Below are 17,678 nucleotides of genomic sequence, written 5' to 3'. Positions count from 1 at the left end.
CTGCAACCTCTTTCATTCCTTTTACTGTACCTCCATTCATATACTCTTTCTTCCATGTGATTTTCACCCCCCTCTAGCAGTTATTTTAATCTTTCAAACATTTTTACTGTTTATTTTCGTTTGTGCTTTGAATGACCTCCTAGGTCCCAGCACTAGGCTTATGGCCTAAATTCTATATTATGTTCTCTGTATGTGTATGTGCGTATATGGAAGAGAGAGAGAGAGAGAGAGAGAGAGAGAGAGAGAGAGAGAGAGAGAGAGAGAGAGAGTTAGTGCCAGCATTTTTGCTTCGTACTGATTACAAAAATCCAGTACGAAACGAGGAGGATTGATTCGTGCCAGTGGCGTGACGCCACGATGATGAACTTGAATGCCGTAGGTGATTATTCCTTTATGATCTTACTACGTTTGTTGTATCCATCCGTCGTTTAGGATTCAAAAATCCTAGAAGTATATTGCTTGGCCCTACCCTAATGTCCTCCGCCTACTCCAAAATTTGATAGGTATCTTATTATAATCTTTATTGTTAATATGTTTCGCGAGGTGCTCGTATTTTTATCAGCGACCAGCAGTTTTATTTCCTTTTCTTTCCTATTTCTGGCCCCTGTTTTTTTTTGTCAGAATGCGTACTTATTAAGTAGGAATGCGCACTTTTATTTAGTAGGAATGCACAAAAAGAAGCGATTTGTGGAGAGGACTCTTTTTAAGAAGTGTAAATTGCTAAGCTTGTAAAAATACTTCAAGGATCCAAGATCATATATTATGTATTTTTTACTACAATTTCGTGACTGGCAATAAATGATGAGATTGTGGGAGAGAGAGGAATGTAAGTTTTCGGGAGAAGGGAAATATTTAACGAATAAACAAGGTTATTAGCGAAATCATCTCCGTAGTTCCTCAGAAAAAATAAACCACTTCTCCAGTGGTCGTAGGAACAGGATAACTGCACCAGCAACTCGGCAGCATAACGTGTTTGCTAAGTGCCACCTCGAAGTCACTGACGCGAAACTGCTTGAGCAAACACGGATTTGGAGAATGTCTCCGAAATTACGGAGCTCACACTGTAAACACCGGCGTGGGAGGTTTGGAGAATGTCACTGGAATTCAGGAGTGAATTTGCTAAAGAGGAGACACAAAGCCCACTACGCACAGCCGGCGTTGGGTAGACGATAATGGAATTGGTTTGTTGAATACTATATGTATGTAAAGAGCTTTGTATTAAATTGTATATATACATATATAATATACACACACACGCACACACACACACACACACACACACATATATATATATATTTGTATATATGTATATAAATATATATTATTTATATATTTATATATATGTAAAGTAGAGAGAGAGAGAGAGAGAGAGAGAACCATTCCATAATTTCTGAGCTGATCACAACTTTGTTTTCATTATTCGCTTAGATTTTTTCCTATATCCAAACTAACTAATTAACTAAATGTGTGTGATGTATGTACCGTAAATATATATAATCATATATATATATAATCCCATAGTTAATTAATTAGTGTGGATATAGGAAAAAATTTAAGGGAATATGGAAAACGAAGTAATGATTAACTCAGAAAATATGAAATGATTCTCTCTCTCTCTCTCTCTCTCTCTCTCTCTCTCTCTCTCTGTCCTATTTATATGAACCCACATAGTCGGTCACCACATTAGAAGAAAAGAGAAGAATGTTTGGAGACCCATCACAAAAGCAGTAAAATATCCAAAGACCTGCAGTAGTTGAGAATGGAGAATAGGGCTTTCAAGAGTAGCATGATCCAGATGGCTGGAATTTCACCTGCATAATGTGCTTATTTCGATTTATAATTTAGGAGACGTCACGCACATGATCTGAACAAGAATTATTATTATTATTATTATTATTATTATTATTATTATTATTATTATTATTATTATTATTATTATTATTATTATTGGGAAAGTAAGTCCACAGTAGTATGCTTATATAGATTTTAAATAAAATCAAACAAGTATACTTCTGTGGATTTACTTTCCCATTTTATTGACTCATGTGATTGAGTTTTCTTTGAATTATTATTATTATTATTATTATTATTATTATTATTATTATTATTATTATTATTATTATTATTATTATTATTATTATTATTATTATGATGCTGCTGCATTTTAATGAATTTTTCTGTCACGTCCGCCAGCCAGATTTGACATAAATCGTTTACGCTCGATTCTTCATGACCATATTTTCACATTCTCACAAGCAATTTTGCTCATTTTATTCATAACCATTTTTTGGAAACTTCAAATCACTGAATGACACTTACTGGCTGATGTATAAGCAAGAGCACGTGCTGGCGTAACGCTAGCTCAGTTAAAAAACAAAAAATCTGTTTTTCTCTCAGGCCGTGTTAGCGGGATATTACGAGAACTGGGGAGCATAACCTAATGAAACTTTGCTGATGTATTTGATAAGTAGCCTTTTAGAGGTGATTAAGTGAAGAGTTGGAATACCCAAAGCTACTTGGGTAAGGACAGTGAGACTGGAGGTGAGACGTTAGTGACGTGGTACCACTGGGGCCATTTTGCGTTGCATGTCTTGGATGTTATGATGGTATACAAGACATGTAGGCTGTTCTGAAACTTGTTTTGTTACAGTAACAATTTACTCACTGTTTATGGTACGATAACAGTTTACTCACTTATGATACAATAAAAATTTACTGGTTATGATGCAATAAAAATTTACCCACTGGTTTTGTGTACAAAAACAATGTACCCACTTGTTGGTATATGGTACAATAACGATTTACGCGTTTGTTTTGATACAATAATAATTTGCTCATTCAGTTTGGGACAATAATAATTTACTCATTTGTTTTGGTACAATAATAATTTACTCATTTGTTTTGGTACAATAATAATTTACTCATTTGTTTTGGGACAATAATAATTTACTAATTTGGTTTCGTACAATAATAATTTACTCATTGGGTTTGGTACAAGAATGATTTACTCACTTGTTTTGGTACAATAATAATTTACGCATTTGTTTTGGTACAACAATAATTTACTCATTTGGTTAGGTACAATGACCATTTACGCGGTTGTTTTGGTACAGTCTGCTCGTTTGGTTCGGTACAATAACAATTTACTCATTTGTTTCGGTACAAAAACAATTTACCAACTTACTTTGGTACAAATACAATTAGCTTCATAATGGAATAAGCAAATGCGCACTCATGTAAAATAACGCACGCATGTTTGTCCTTATGTAGACATATTTAGAAGACATGTATTGTATACTTTCTATCGTGTATATATGAAAGTAATTTGTAAAAGTTCTTTGAACAGCAATGCCAAGTTCTTACTTTTATCCCAAACTTGTGATCTGTTTTTACAAGTTGCCTCTGTATTTCCATTGGAGAGAGAGAGAGAGAGAGAGACGAGAGAGAGAGAGAGAGAGAGACTTAGGCAAAGTAGAAAAGATGGGTTCCCCTGAAAAGTTGAGTAGAAATTAGCTATGGGCTAGAAAATGATCCTTCGGATTTTGGTGATAATTAGGGTCCTGGCGTAGGCTTTCATAAAGCTGGCTATTGACAAAGTTTGTCAATGGAGCAAGATTAGTTTTCGTAGTGTTCATTAACTTTTGTAATTGTGTGAAATTTTTACAAGTGTCTTCGTAGACGAGCTTTGGTTGTATTTTCACATGTGGTTGATGTTTTATACAAAAAAATATGCTATTGGATTTGAAATTGTTACTCATCGTAAATTTTTTAATGAAAGAATACTACTCTGTTGAATTTGGCCTGAGGTAATTTATTTTTTCAATTTTCTTGTCTTAAGCACAACTTTGCCTTAATTCCCATCCGGTGTAGGCCGTCATCTGTATCACATTTCCATGATTTCTTGGGGCCTCCCACTGGTCTTCTTGGCCCTATATACTCTTTACGAATCTACAACTATGGTGACTGACTAAATTTCAACTCGAGAATTTATGGCATGGCTGCCTTCTCTTGACAGCACTGGAACTACCGATTGTCTCTTCCGAATTTGAATATTTGGCAGAATTTCAACTCATGAGCGTCATCAATCACGAGTAACATAACTCTTAGTTTTCATATGAATCGCTAAGTCTGTTCACTGATTATGCTAACTACACAGACGTTCCTGTAGTGGGTGTTGAAATACCGACTTCTATATATTCGTGCCGTGTTTATGAGAAATTAGAACATGTTTATGGCAGTTATTTTTATATTTTAATGTATATTTTGTAAATGGATTTGCTGACGAGATAAAACGAAATGTAAAAAAGAGGAAAATTTGGAGCACCTACTAGCAAATCGTAATTTGCTGTGTAACTTTGAGCCAGCGACTTAATTAAGGGCCGTACAGTAAATTGTAAAAGTTACTTGTAGACGTGATTCCTAATCTCTCGTGGAAGTGATTTCTTATTTTGAGGGAGAGAAGGGGAACGACATCCTTTGGGACCTTTTATTGCGCGTTTATTTGTATTCTCTATCTTCCAGCTTATTTTCCACCCTCTCCTAACAACTGTTTCTTAGTGCATTTGCTTTGAGGTTTTCTTCTTGTTAAACCTTAGAAATCTTTCTACGCTCAATTTTCCTTAAGCAAATTTTATCTTTTAGGTTCGTAAGGCGAGTTGCGTAGGCGTAGCAGGTCAGTTTCGGAGTTGTACGAAATCACAGAACTCTATAAAATCATTTTTTTTTTCTCTTTGAAAAAAAAGTTCTCATGTTTTTAGTAAAAACATTGTTGTGGTCACCCCAAATCTGGTGTTATGCAGTTGAAACTCCTCAGACTGTATTTGAAATTAGCAGTTGTATTTGATATGATTTTTAAAGAATTATTATATAAAGATAAATCGGTTGCTGAAAATGTTCGCATCATAATGTTCAGTCCGTCATTCATGACCTACGCTTTTTCTTTCGCAAATATCAACTCGTCTTTAGCCTCCCTTCTCACGGGATGGATAATTAACATGATAGAAATTTAGTGAATTTACTTAGTAGTTAATTGTAGGTACATGTTTGTAACTGGAATTGTTTGTTTTGATTACGGAATATTTATAATGCGTAGGTACTACAATGAAAACAGTGTGTAGAGGCGTGTCACCATATTCAGCAATACCTCATGAGAACGGTATTTTTTTAAGTCACGTGATTATTACCTGGTGTGTGTTAATGGAGGTTTAAACTTGTTAATCCCATAGATAGGCGCTCTCTCTTTGTTAACAACTCGATCCTCATGGGAAATCGGTTTTTGGCCCCTTCACTTCATACTCCTGTTGTTTTTTTTATATTATTTTACTAATAATGTGCTTGAAAATTCCCATAAACAGTGGTGCACATAAGGATTCACATGAATAAATTGCTAACTGTTCTCCAACACAGAAAGGTTAAGATGTTGGAACTTAGAACGTTGCAGTCATATATTTCGAGCACTTCATTCTGTGCTCCTGGTCACTGGTAAAATATGGACATAGGATGTAGGATGTCATACAAGAGTAAATATACAAAGCATCTGTAGGTGTGGAAGGAAGTGCTCGACATATACTATGGTTGCAACGTTCAAATAGTGTTTTATGGGTCTTTTAACTTCATATATATATATATATATATATATATATATATATATATATATATATATAAATATATATATATATATAATATATATATATTATACTATATATATGTGTGTAATGTATGGTATAGATATTTATGTAATGATTGTATGTATATGTAGATATATGCCCACGTGGTATATCTTTTAACTTCATATATATATATATATATATATATATATATATATATATATATCTATATATATTATATATATATAATATATATATATATATATATATATATAAATAACATAATATATATATATATATATATATAAATATATATATATATATATATATATATATATATATTATATCTATATATATGTGTGTATGTATGTATGTATTTATGTATGATTGTATGTATATGTAGATATATGCCCACGTGGTATATGTTGATTAATACATGGGTGAAAGTACTGACAATGTAAGAGCCGCGGAAGAGGTGACAAAATGTGTGTTTATGGAAAGACGCTATTTGAGTGTAGAGAGTGTAGAGAATATGAAATCAAAATAAAGAATAATTTCAACGAGAGTGAGTTATTGTTATTGTTATTATTATTATTATTATTATTATTATTATTATTGGTTGCTGCTTCAGCGCTATTAATCTTGTAGATCTCTATTTTTCTGATGACGGCTTTTTCGTTGTTGCTTAGACTAGCAAGCAACGCACCATAGGGCATGGTAAAATTCGGTTGAGTCATTTTGGTTTATTATTGCTTATACATCTCTCTCTCTCTCTCTCTCTCTCTCTCTCTCTCTCTCTCTTTCTCCAACGCGACGTTTCGTCTAGATCCACGGGACATTATCCAGCGATGACTGCTGAGGGACTGAATTCCAGTGTTTGAGATTAAGCTGGCCTTGTGCCAGCACGGGCTCTTGCTCCTAAAGCAGCCCGTAGGTTCCAGTGGTGAGTCCTTTTCCTTATATAACGATGTTGTGGGCTCTTGAGTACGGTCTGGAGAACCGCTCCGGCAGGTTGAGTATTCATTGGTTCCTGGAAAGGTGACTCATACGGCGAGTGTTTTCGAGTCTTACGGATCTTCTCAGGCGGGGAGTACCACTGGGAGTCTCTTGATTGGCTTCTACCTGAGTGACGTCACCCCTGGTATTACTCTCATAATGTGTTTCACGTCTGGTGTTGCTTGTTTCATGCGCTCTGGTACTTTCATTGGGAGGGAGGGGCGTGGTCCTCCTCACTCACATTGGTATCAGTGACGCTTCTTCAGTGGTGTTGAGGGGAAGCTTTTGCTCGAGAATAAACAGCGCTTCTAGGAGGCGCAGACGTCGTGGATCAGGGGCTCTCCTGATGATTTTGACATTCCTGATGATGTCGTCTCTCGTGATGTTTTTCTGGTGTACTGCAAGGGTGAGTTGCCTAATGAGGCCTTCCTGGGCGTGGCAGGAGATCCTTTTAGACAGGCGCATCGTCGTCATGCCGATTTAAATACTAGGGCATCCTTGGGCGGGGCATACATATCGGTAGACGACGTTGGACTGCTTTAGGGGGTCTCCTACGGGAGGACAGGTGTTGTTCTTCATCAGGAGGTCCTTCGTAAATAATGAGGGACACTCTCTTCCATTCCTCCATAGGGCGGACGTGTTCCTCTATTATTTTCTTAATGGCTGTTTCGTCTTCCTTGTATTGGTGGTGCATGAAGGCTTTGTAGAAAAGTTTTATATCCTCCAGGGGTGGAATGTTCCTTTTCTCTTCCTCCGTCATGTACCACTTGTCAAGGGCGGCTTGTGTTTCTTGGTTTACGAGTTTATTCGAGTACCCATTGTTAATAAGCATCTGGGATGCTCGGTCGAGGTCGAGGTGCGTGTCCTGCCACGTCAAACAGAGAGAGAGGGCCCTCCTGACGAAGGCCCTGACGATGGTGGTCTTGAACCGCGCAAGACACTCGCTATCTCCTGCGCGGTTCAAGACCACCACCATCAAGGGTGATGTCACTCAGGTAGAAGCCAATCAAGAGGCTCCCAGTGACATTCCCCACCTGAGAAGGTCCGTAAGACTCGCCATATGAGTCACCTTATCAGGAACCAATGAAAAACTCAACCTGCTGGAGCAATTCCCCAACCGTACTCGAGAGCCCGCAACTTCATGATATAAGAGAAGGAGTGGCCACTGGAACCTACGGACTGCTCTAGGAACAAGAGCCCGTGCTGGCACAAGGCCAGCTTAATCTCAAACAACAACCACTGGAATTCAGTCCCTCCGAGCTATGGTCATCGTTGGATAATGTCCCGTGGATCTGGATGAAACGTCGCGTTGAAGAGAGAGAGAGAGAGAGAGAGAGAGAGAGAGAGAGAATTGTATAAGCATTAATAAACCAAAATGACTCAACTGAATTTTACCATTCCCTTTGGTGCGTTGCTCGCCAGTCTAAGCAACAACGAGAGAGCCGTCATCAGAAAAGTAAATCCACAGTAGTATATCTGTTGGCTTTGTTATTTAAAATACAAAGCTGAAAACTTTTTGTAAATTAGTTAAAAAACAAGTATTTGTAAAGTCACTTTGTGTAATTATAGTCAGATTGACAAGGAGGACCGTGCAGGTCATCGAAAGCTTTCTGCTTTGTATTTTAAATAACAAAATCAACAGCCATACTACTGTGGATTTACTTTCCCATTTTATTGACTCATGTGATTATGAGTTTTCTTTGGATTATTATTATTACCAGCAATAATGCAAAGTAAATTTTTTCATAATTCTTATGTTTTTTATTGGCTGGTGTTATATTGATATTATGCACAAGAATAGCTGGCGGTCATAGAGATAGCAGATAACCAAAGATGTTAGGAAATGTTGCAAGATCCTCCGCCTTCATATTATAAAAGGCTTTCACTTTGTAATAAGAACCAAGTAGGAGTCATTGATATGGAGATTTCCCCTTTAATAAGAGGAGCCCTGTGCCTATTCAGCTGTCATTTTATGGAGCAGTAATTCAGCTAGGATTGCACTTGGCTGTAGCACTTTTATACATATGCAAAACTTTATTAGCTTCCGCTCTTAGTTTATATACGATACTTTTCCGAGAAATTGAACCGAGTCTTTCTGGATGATACAAGCATATGGTGCACCCCAATATTATGACGATTTTTTTTATTGGCTGTTGGACCTTGCTTTTACTTCCATTATTTTGTTAGAGTTAATCTTGTAGATTTGGATGTGTGTTGGTGTTGACTGCCGAGCAATGTAGTTGTGTGTCTGAGTAAACTTAATTATATTTGTCCATAATACAGGGCAGTTATACGTTGAACATACAAATACACGTCGGTGGATACACACACACACACACACACACACACACACACACACACACACATATATATATATATATATATATATATATATATATATATATATACATACATATATTCATTTATCTATTTGGTTATTTATTTTTACACACACACGCGCGCGCGCGCAACACACACACACACACATACACACACACTATATATATATATATATTCTATATATATAGATATATATATATATATATATATATATATATATAATAAATATATATATATGTGTGTGTGTGTGTGTGTATGTATGTATGCATGTGTCTGTCCTTGTCTGTATGTCAGTATGTCATTCTGTATGTCTGTTTGACTGTGTTGTGTTTCATTTGTATACACGCATACGTTCCAGTGAACAAAGTCCGCATGTATTTCATTTGGATTTATTCTCTCGAGTCTTGGTAAATATCGGGGCTTCACGAACTGATTTTGCATCGGTAATGCAAGAGCAGCATATAGTGCCCATTAAATCAGTTTATTTTCTTCTTCCTCGGAGATATCTGGATGGCATCTGTGCATAACGACGGCGCCTCTGCGGCCAAGTTGCACGAGCCGCCCCACCTACCCACCCCCACCCAACCCCCCACCCCTTTCCCTCCCCCGTGGCTCCCTTTTTACGAGGTTTTCAAAGCTTTTTGATACGCTCCTTTTATCGAGACGCAACTTCCTATATTGCGTGTGAGGGGGAGGTTTGCGTCAATGCCTCGGACATCAAGTCTTTGGGAAGCACCCAATGATCGCCATGGAAGTCCTCTTTTTAGGCCGCTGCCTTCAGCACAGAGTCGCCGTCGTATTTTTTTTTATTTTCTTTGATGTCTATCCTTTCTATCTACTGATCGAGATCGTGTCCCTCTGTCGTCGCCCGTTTATTGGGTTATTTTATTATCTTCTTATGTTGTGAGATGTTTGTCGGTATGTCCCGAAAGCGCACTTTGGTATCAATCTCCACGTGGAATGCAATATGTTCCTGAAGCTCGTATGGTTACCTACACCATTTTATATTTTAATTGTTATATTTTTCTTTCTCGTCATCTTTAACTTCTATATCTACCCTTTTGATAACTGTACATGATCTTTTATTTGAGCAGTTTTATTTCAAACAAATTCCTTTATTACTCTCACAAAACCAAATATATTTTTTTTAGGCCATCATTTAAATATTTTCAATCCCTCTACCTACCCTCGTAAACCAAGAAGCGCTATAGTAGATCCACATCAACCTTGCATTTGATGTCTAGGCCCGCCCCTTACGACGCTCATGATTGGCTGTTGATAAGCCAATGACAGGGCTGGAAACTCTCAGTCTCTCTCGAGAGTTCACATAAACAGGATGTATGTTTCAACTCTCTTTAGGTAAGTTTTTCAAATGCACGGTTGATGTGAATCAACTATAGGAGTTTCGCATGCTCCTTATGCACTTCATCCGCTGAGTATTTAATTCCTTTAACGCCTTTATTGCTCTTCTCACTTCCTTCTCATCAAACTCGCTTGTTTTGATTACATTTATAGCCTAGTCAAGACAACGCTGAACTCGATCTATAAACACTGATATCATATGCTGTTATGTATCTCCAAGTGTACTGAAGTTCCTATCGGTTCTTTTAACAAGAGGATATTGAGACAATACATTCTAGATAAGATTCATCATCGCGTACTTTTTATTGCTATCTTGTTAAGGCTTCTGGTCTGGGGTGTCTCCAGCTCCTGGTTTGTATTGTCTCTCATTCCTCTCAGAAGAATTTCAGTGGTAGTGAAATTTATCTCCCCTCGGAGGGATATGTCCCAATCGGAGACGTGATTAGATTTTTGTTTGCTATTTTGGTTTGTTTTATTTGCCCGGAGAACTACTCTCCTGCGAGCTTTGAGCTTCCTTTAATGCTTCTCTAGTTATACTTTGGCGTTTAATGGTACTTTTCAAGATAGGAAAACTCGTCAAGGGCGTCATTCACATGGCTCAGTGTTTTAATTTAGTGTTTGACGGTGTCAGAGTGAAAAACTCTTTTGTTTAATGTAGCTGATAGGGAGGCTAATACTCGGATCTATTTTTTGGTGTGTGCTTGTGTGCGCGCGCGCGTGTGTGTGGTGAAGGTGTATGCTAAATCGATTTGTATAGTCGAGGGAAATTTATCATTCATACATGCATACATAGCTACCTGCATAGAAGGAATCCCACAATATTACAACGTGTCCAGAAAATATACAGATTTAGACGAGAAAGTATTTTGTGTTAAGTTGGATTTAGGAGAAAGTATTTTGTGTTAAGTTGGATAAAGCTAACAGCTGTTAGGGAAATCTTTCTGCATATAGATAGTATATATATATATATGATATATATATATATATATATATATATATAAATTCTATCCATTTCATATTTGAAAATTTTATACATATCAATCTATCTGTCTTTCTGTGTATCTATCTATCGGCCTATCTATCTATCGATCTATCTGTCTATTATATAAAGTCAAGTAATTTCGTAACCTGTCCCCTGGCTTCTTTAAAACTGCAGTTATTGAGTCGCGAAGTCAAAGAAGTTGCGTTCCCCTTTGGGTCATCATCTAATTGCATCATGGATGTTGAGGACTATTGTTCAATTGTTTCTCGAACGCGCCGATTGATGAAAAGAGGAGGACAACCTTTGAAGGACTTCGCCCGATTCAATTGAAGTCGGGTGTTTTTAGCCCCGGGTTCCGATTGCCAAAGGGCACCTGAGGTACTTGGAAAAACTGGATGCGTGTAAGTAACTTGTTCTTTACCTCGAAAGGATGAGATAGGGTCTTGACAAAAAGGTTCCGTAGGGAGGGTATTGCTGTCAGTGTACCTCATGCGGTGCACTGTAGGCATTACTTGATTTTCTTTGCAGCGTCCCTCCGGCTCCTAGCTGCAACCCCTTTCATTCGTTTTTAATGTACTTCCGTTCATATTCTCTTTTTGCCATTTTGCTTGGTGAGACGTTACCGCTCACAGTCTGATTAATCAACAGATATCACGCGTTTAACATAAGTCTGGAAATTTATAAATATCTAGAAGTGTTCGTGAACTGTCGTTGATAAGATTAGTGTGAAAATAGTAGTATAAAGCGTCTACTAAGTTAGTTTATTAAGTGAAATACTGTAAATCAGATCAAGATGGCAGTAAGTTCCAACTGTGGAAAAAAATGGCGAAATTTAGCGTGTTTAGCAGATTCGCAATACGATGAGGTAGCAGGAAGGGAGCTGGCATTTCTCATCTATGAGATCAACAACAGCCCTAATCAAAAAGATACAAAAGCATTCATAGATATATTAGAAGGATACGATCCTTCAAACTGGAACAAATCAACAGAAAACATCTTGAAAATAATCGAAGAAGTTCCAAATAAAATCCAAGTGGTCAAGAGACTCATAAAGAAAATATACATAAATCAACATATTCCGACAAAGAAAATGAATAAGGTGAACAATGTGAATATCCTAATTGATGCAATAGGAAAAAGAATGCCAAATGCATGCAAACTGTTAATCCACAAAACCTGATCAGAAAATGTTCTGCATGCAACATTCCGACGCATCCTCAATGTGCTGAAGTTATGCAATATATAAGAAAGGATACTAGAATATTTTGCTCAACATGTCTATCATGGATAGACAATGTTATAAAATCAAGACTGAATGTACAAATAGTTGAGGATGAGGAAGAAGAGGAAAACGGAAGAGAAGTAAACAAAACTGAAATGACAGAAAAAAATAAGGAAAACAAAGAACAAGATAAAAGTATGGATGCAGAGATACTCATCGATACTACATATGAGGCAATCAAGCAGCATGCATATGAAGAAATAATTTACGACATGACAACACAAAAGAAAATCCCGAAGAGGCTCTACCCAGATCTGCACAATGATGGGAAAGAGGAAAAAATAGACAAGAAGGACAAAGTCTGCAACCTTTTGAAAAGAGGGAATTGCAGATTTGGAGAAAGATGTTACTACAAACATCCCAAGGTATGTCACAACTATGAAATCTATGGTAAATGTGCATACCTAGATGGCTATGAGGATGATTGCAGAGATCTACATCCAAAAATATGCAAAAACCTAAAAGAAGGAAAAGGATGTAAGTTCCAAAAAAAATGTAAATAAATGCACCCTGTAGCCATGAATCAAAATCAAATAAATAATCAATCAAATAATAAAATCCAAAATAAGAAAGAAACAAATAAATAAAGAAACAAAGAATATCAGGTAAAAGTAAAAACCAAGCCATCAACGCGATATACAGTGATGTCGGCAAAAAATTTCCAAGTATCAGCTCCAAGATACAGCTCAAGAGATAAGAACTGTATTTATGATGTAAGAGGATATTGCAGATACGGAGAAAATTGCAGATTCAGATACAAAATGAATAATTATGATGAAGGAAGATAAAATATTATGGAGAAGTTGGATTTTTTAATGTCAGAATTTTGGAAATAAAGAAAAGAACAAAATACCAGAACAGGAAAGAGACATGGGAAAATCCTTATTATTACTCATATTAAATGAAGGAGAAAACACGCAAACCATCATAGTGATGAATGCGCAGGGTTTAGTTACGAGTAACTCAAAAAGAAAAATAGAGTACTTAGAAGAACTAACCCAAATTGAAAAGAAAATAGATATAATGAATATAAGTGAAACCTGGTATTCCCAAGAGACTGGGAATGATGATCAAATAAAAGGGTTCCAAACTTATAGATCAGATGGAAAAAATAGGAATCAAGGGGGAACCGCAATATATGGGAAAGACAAAAAGCAAGGAAAAATATATGAGAAATATAGTAACTCAGAATGTGAACTAATAGCGGTAGAATTTGAATCTGAAAAATTAATGAACATAGTAATATATAGACCCCCTAATACTAGAGAGTTGGACATAATAATAGAAAAATTGGATGATATATGTAGAAATCACAAGGACTGGACTATTCTCCTATCCGGAGACTTTAACTTTCCTTTCGTAGACTGGAAAGAACGAATAGGAGATTGTGGTTGTATTTATACATATAAAAAAAGAGAGTAATAGTAGTGCAGAAGATAAGAGGCAATTCGAATAGCTATCAGATATGCTACTAGAATACAACATTCAACAAATAAATCACCTGCCAACAAGAAAGGAAAATACTTTAGACCTAGTATTTGTGAACGAGGTGAATTATGTTAAAGAAATAATAGTTTATAATGCGAGTATTTCAGACCATAATGTCATAGAATTAACAGTCCATTCCAAAGCAAGTGAAAATAGAGATAAGCAAGAAATGAAAAAGTGGGAAGGACATGGAAAATACAACTTCTACAGTAAAAATATAAAATGGTCAGAAATAAATGAATTAAACAAAGATTGGGATAACATTTTCGTAAGTGATGATATAAGGGTAAATACGGAGATAATATATAAAATATTAGAGAAAATAGTGGATAAATATATACCAAAGAAGAAAAGTAAACATCAGTCATGCATACCAAGAGACAGAAGGATCTTGTTCCAGAAAATCAGAAAGTGGAAAAAAGGTCTTGCAAAAGAAAAAAATGCATGGAAAGTTATAGAGCTAAAAAGTAAGATAGAAAATGCAGAACAAAAGATTATACAATCAAAAGAAAATGAAAAACAGGACTTGGAAGAAAAACCCTAGTAAATATCAAGCAAAACCCCAAACTATTATACTCGTATGCGAAAAAGATGAATAAAAGAAGAATAGAAATAAGCCCTCTAAGAATTGAAGGGAGATTAACGAATGAAAAAAAAGGAAATATACAACATATTGGCAGAACGATATAAGAGATAATTCACCCCTAGAATTGATAATGAAGATAATGATATAGTAGTAAGAGATGAAAATAGTGAATATTTAGCAGACAGAGATATTAATGAAGCTGATATTGTGCAGGCTATTAATGAAATTAAAAATGGAGCTGCTGCAGGGCCTGATGGTGTCCCTGCTATTTTGTTAAAGAAAGTAGTTCATTCTATCGCAAAGCCACTTGCAATATTATTAAGACAAAGTGTAGATACAGGCAAGATTTATGATGAGCACAAATTAGCATATATTACCCCTTCTTTCAGAAGTGGATCAAGACTAGAGGCAAGTAATTATAGGCCTGAGAGTCTAACATCACATATTATGAAAGTGTATGAAAGGGTAATGAAGAAAAATATGATGAAACATATAATAAAAAATTTGTTTAATATAGGACAACATGGTTTCGTACCCGGAAAAAGTACACAAACCCAACTGTTAGTCCACCGTGAGAACATATACAAAGATATGAAAAGCGGAAATGAAACAGATGTGGTTTATCTAGACCTTCTTTTGACAAGGTAGACCATAATATATTAGCGAAGAAAATTAGAAAACATAATATAGTGAATAAAGTAGGAAGATAGTTAAAAGAATTTTTACACAACAGAAAACAGATAGTTATTGCAAATGATGAGAAATGGGATGAAGCTAAGGTAATATCTGGTGTGCCACAAGGTACGGTGTTAGCTGCATTACTGTTTGTTATTATGATTGCAGACATAGACAGTAATGTTAAGGACTCGGTAGTGAGTAGTTTCGCCGATGACACAAGAATTAGTAGAGAAATTACTTGTGATGAAGATAGGAACACGCTACAAAGAGACCTTAACAAAGTATATGATTGGGCAGAGGTAAATAGGATGGTATTTAACTCTGATAAATTTGAATCAATAAATTATGGAGACAGAGAAGGAAAGCTATATGCATATAGGGGACCTAATAATGAGACAATCACAAATAAGGAAGCAGTTAAAGACCTTGGTGTGATGATGAATAGGAACATGTTATGCAATGATCAAATAGCAATTCTATTGGCAATGTAAGCAAAAATGGGAATGTTGTTACGGCACTTCAAAACAAGAAAAGCTAAACATATGATTATGCTTTATAAAACATATGTTTGTAGTCCACTTGAATATTGCAATATGATATGGTACCCACACTATCAAAAGGATATTGCACAAATAGAGAGTGTACAAAGGTCCTTTACAGCTAGAATAGAAGTTAATGACCTTGACTACTGGGAAAGACTGCAATCCTTAAAATTATATAGTCTAGAAAGGAGAAGAGAACCCTACATGATAATTCAGCCATGGAAACAGATAGAAGGAATAGCCGAAAACATCATGGAGCTAAAAATATCAGAAAGAGCAAGCAGAGGTAGATTAATAGTGCCCAAAACTATACCAGGAAAAATAAGGAAAGCACACAGGACATTAATCCACTACGCACCAGCATCGATAATGCAGCGTCTATTCAATGCGTTGCCAGCTCATCTGAGGAATATATCAGGAGTGAGCGTAGACGTGTTTAAGAATAAGCTCGACAAATATCTAAGCTGCATCCCAGACCATCCAAGATTGGAAGATGCAAAATATACCAGAAGATGTACTATTAAAAGGATATTGCATAAATAGAGAGTGTACAAAGGTCCTTTACAGCTAGAATAGAAGAAGTTAAGGACCTTGACTACTGGGAAAGACTGCAATCCTTAAAATTATATAGTCTAGAAAGGAGAATAGAACGCTACATGATAATTCAGCCATGGAAACAGATAGAAGGAATAGCCGAAAACATCATGGAGCTAAAAATATCAGAAAGAGCAAGCAGAGGTAGATTAATAGTGCCCAAAACTATACCATGAAAAGTAAAGAAAGCACGCAGGACATTAATCCACTACGCACCAGCATCGATAATGCAGCGTCTATTCAATGCGTTGCCAGCTCATCTGAGGAATATATCAGGAGTGAGCGTAGATGTGTTTAAGAATAAGCTCGACAAATATCTAAGCTGCATCCCAGACCATCCAAGATTGGAAGATGCAAAATATACCGGACGATGTACCAGCAACTCTGGTAGACATTAGAGGTGCCTCACACTGAGGGACCTGGGGCAACCCGAACAAGATGTAAGGTCTGTAAGGTAAGGTCTTCCATCGTACTTTCCACCCTCTCCTAAGACTTTGATTCATAGTGCAACCTCTTTGAGGTTTTCCTCCTGTTACACCTTTCATTCCTTTTACTGTCAATTTCCATTTCAGCGTTTAATGACTTCATAGGTCCCAGCGCTTGGCCTTTGGCCTGAATTCTATGTTCTATTCTATGCTATTCATGACAGAAAGGGAACTTGTTAGACTTTGAGAGAATTCGAGGCTGTGGGGATGGGGAGTGGTTGGGTGTGAGAGTATCAGGTATAAGTTATCTCAAAGATTGGTTTAGATAAAGCAGGCCTTATGCCGGCACGGGCCATTGCCCTAAGGATGCTGTAAGTATAGCAGGTGTGAATGGGATTGGGAAACTTTTATTATTAATTTATTTCCCCCTTGTATATATCGATATTAGCCTTTCCAGTATTTCGCTCACTTTCTTTCTTGTCTATTTGTAAATTATATCAGTCGAATTTTGTTGTTTTTATTTAAAAAATATTCGAAACGTTCATATGAAAACTATCATTAGAGGTCAGTACTTTGCATAGCAGGATTCCGTAGATTAGTGTAAAGCTGATATAAGAAAACAAGGAAAACGGAACTATTAATAAACAATTACAATTTACCGAACAGTACTATACACATGAACGGGTGGGCAATGGTGTACGATGCAATGGGTGCTTCACTGTAGCAGACAGCCTCAGTATTACTCGAACGTTTTTTTTTTTTCTTTTACACAGCTCTGCAGTGAGGGGAAGTAAAAG

At 36.3% G+C, this 17,678-nt stretch overlaps 1 protein-coding gene across 1 annotated transcript in view; it reads left to right on the top strand.

Annotated features, from left to right (window-relative positions):
* LOC135197051 (uncharacterized) overlaps positions 1-17,678 on the top strand; it is a 528,985-nt gene that overhangs the window by 26,288 nt on the left and 485,019 nt on the right. The window lies entirely within an intron of this gene.

Source organism: Macrobrachium nipponense, chromosome 18, assembly GCF_015104395.2.
Source record: "Macrobrachium nipponense isolate FS-2020 chromosome 18, ASM1510439v2, whole genome shotgun sequence".
Lineage (NCBI taxonomy): Eukaryota > Metazoa > Arthropoda > Malacostraca > Decapoda > Palaemonidae > Macrobrachium > Macrobrachium nipponense.
This window is presented reverse-complemented; position numbering and strand designations above follow the sequence as displayed.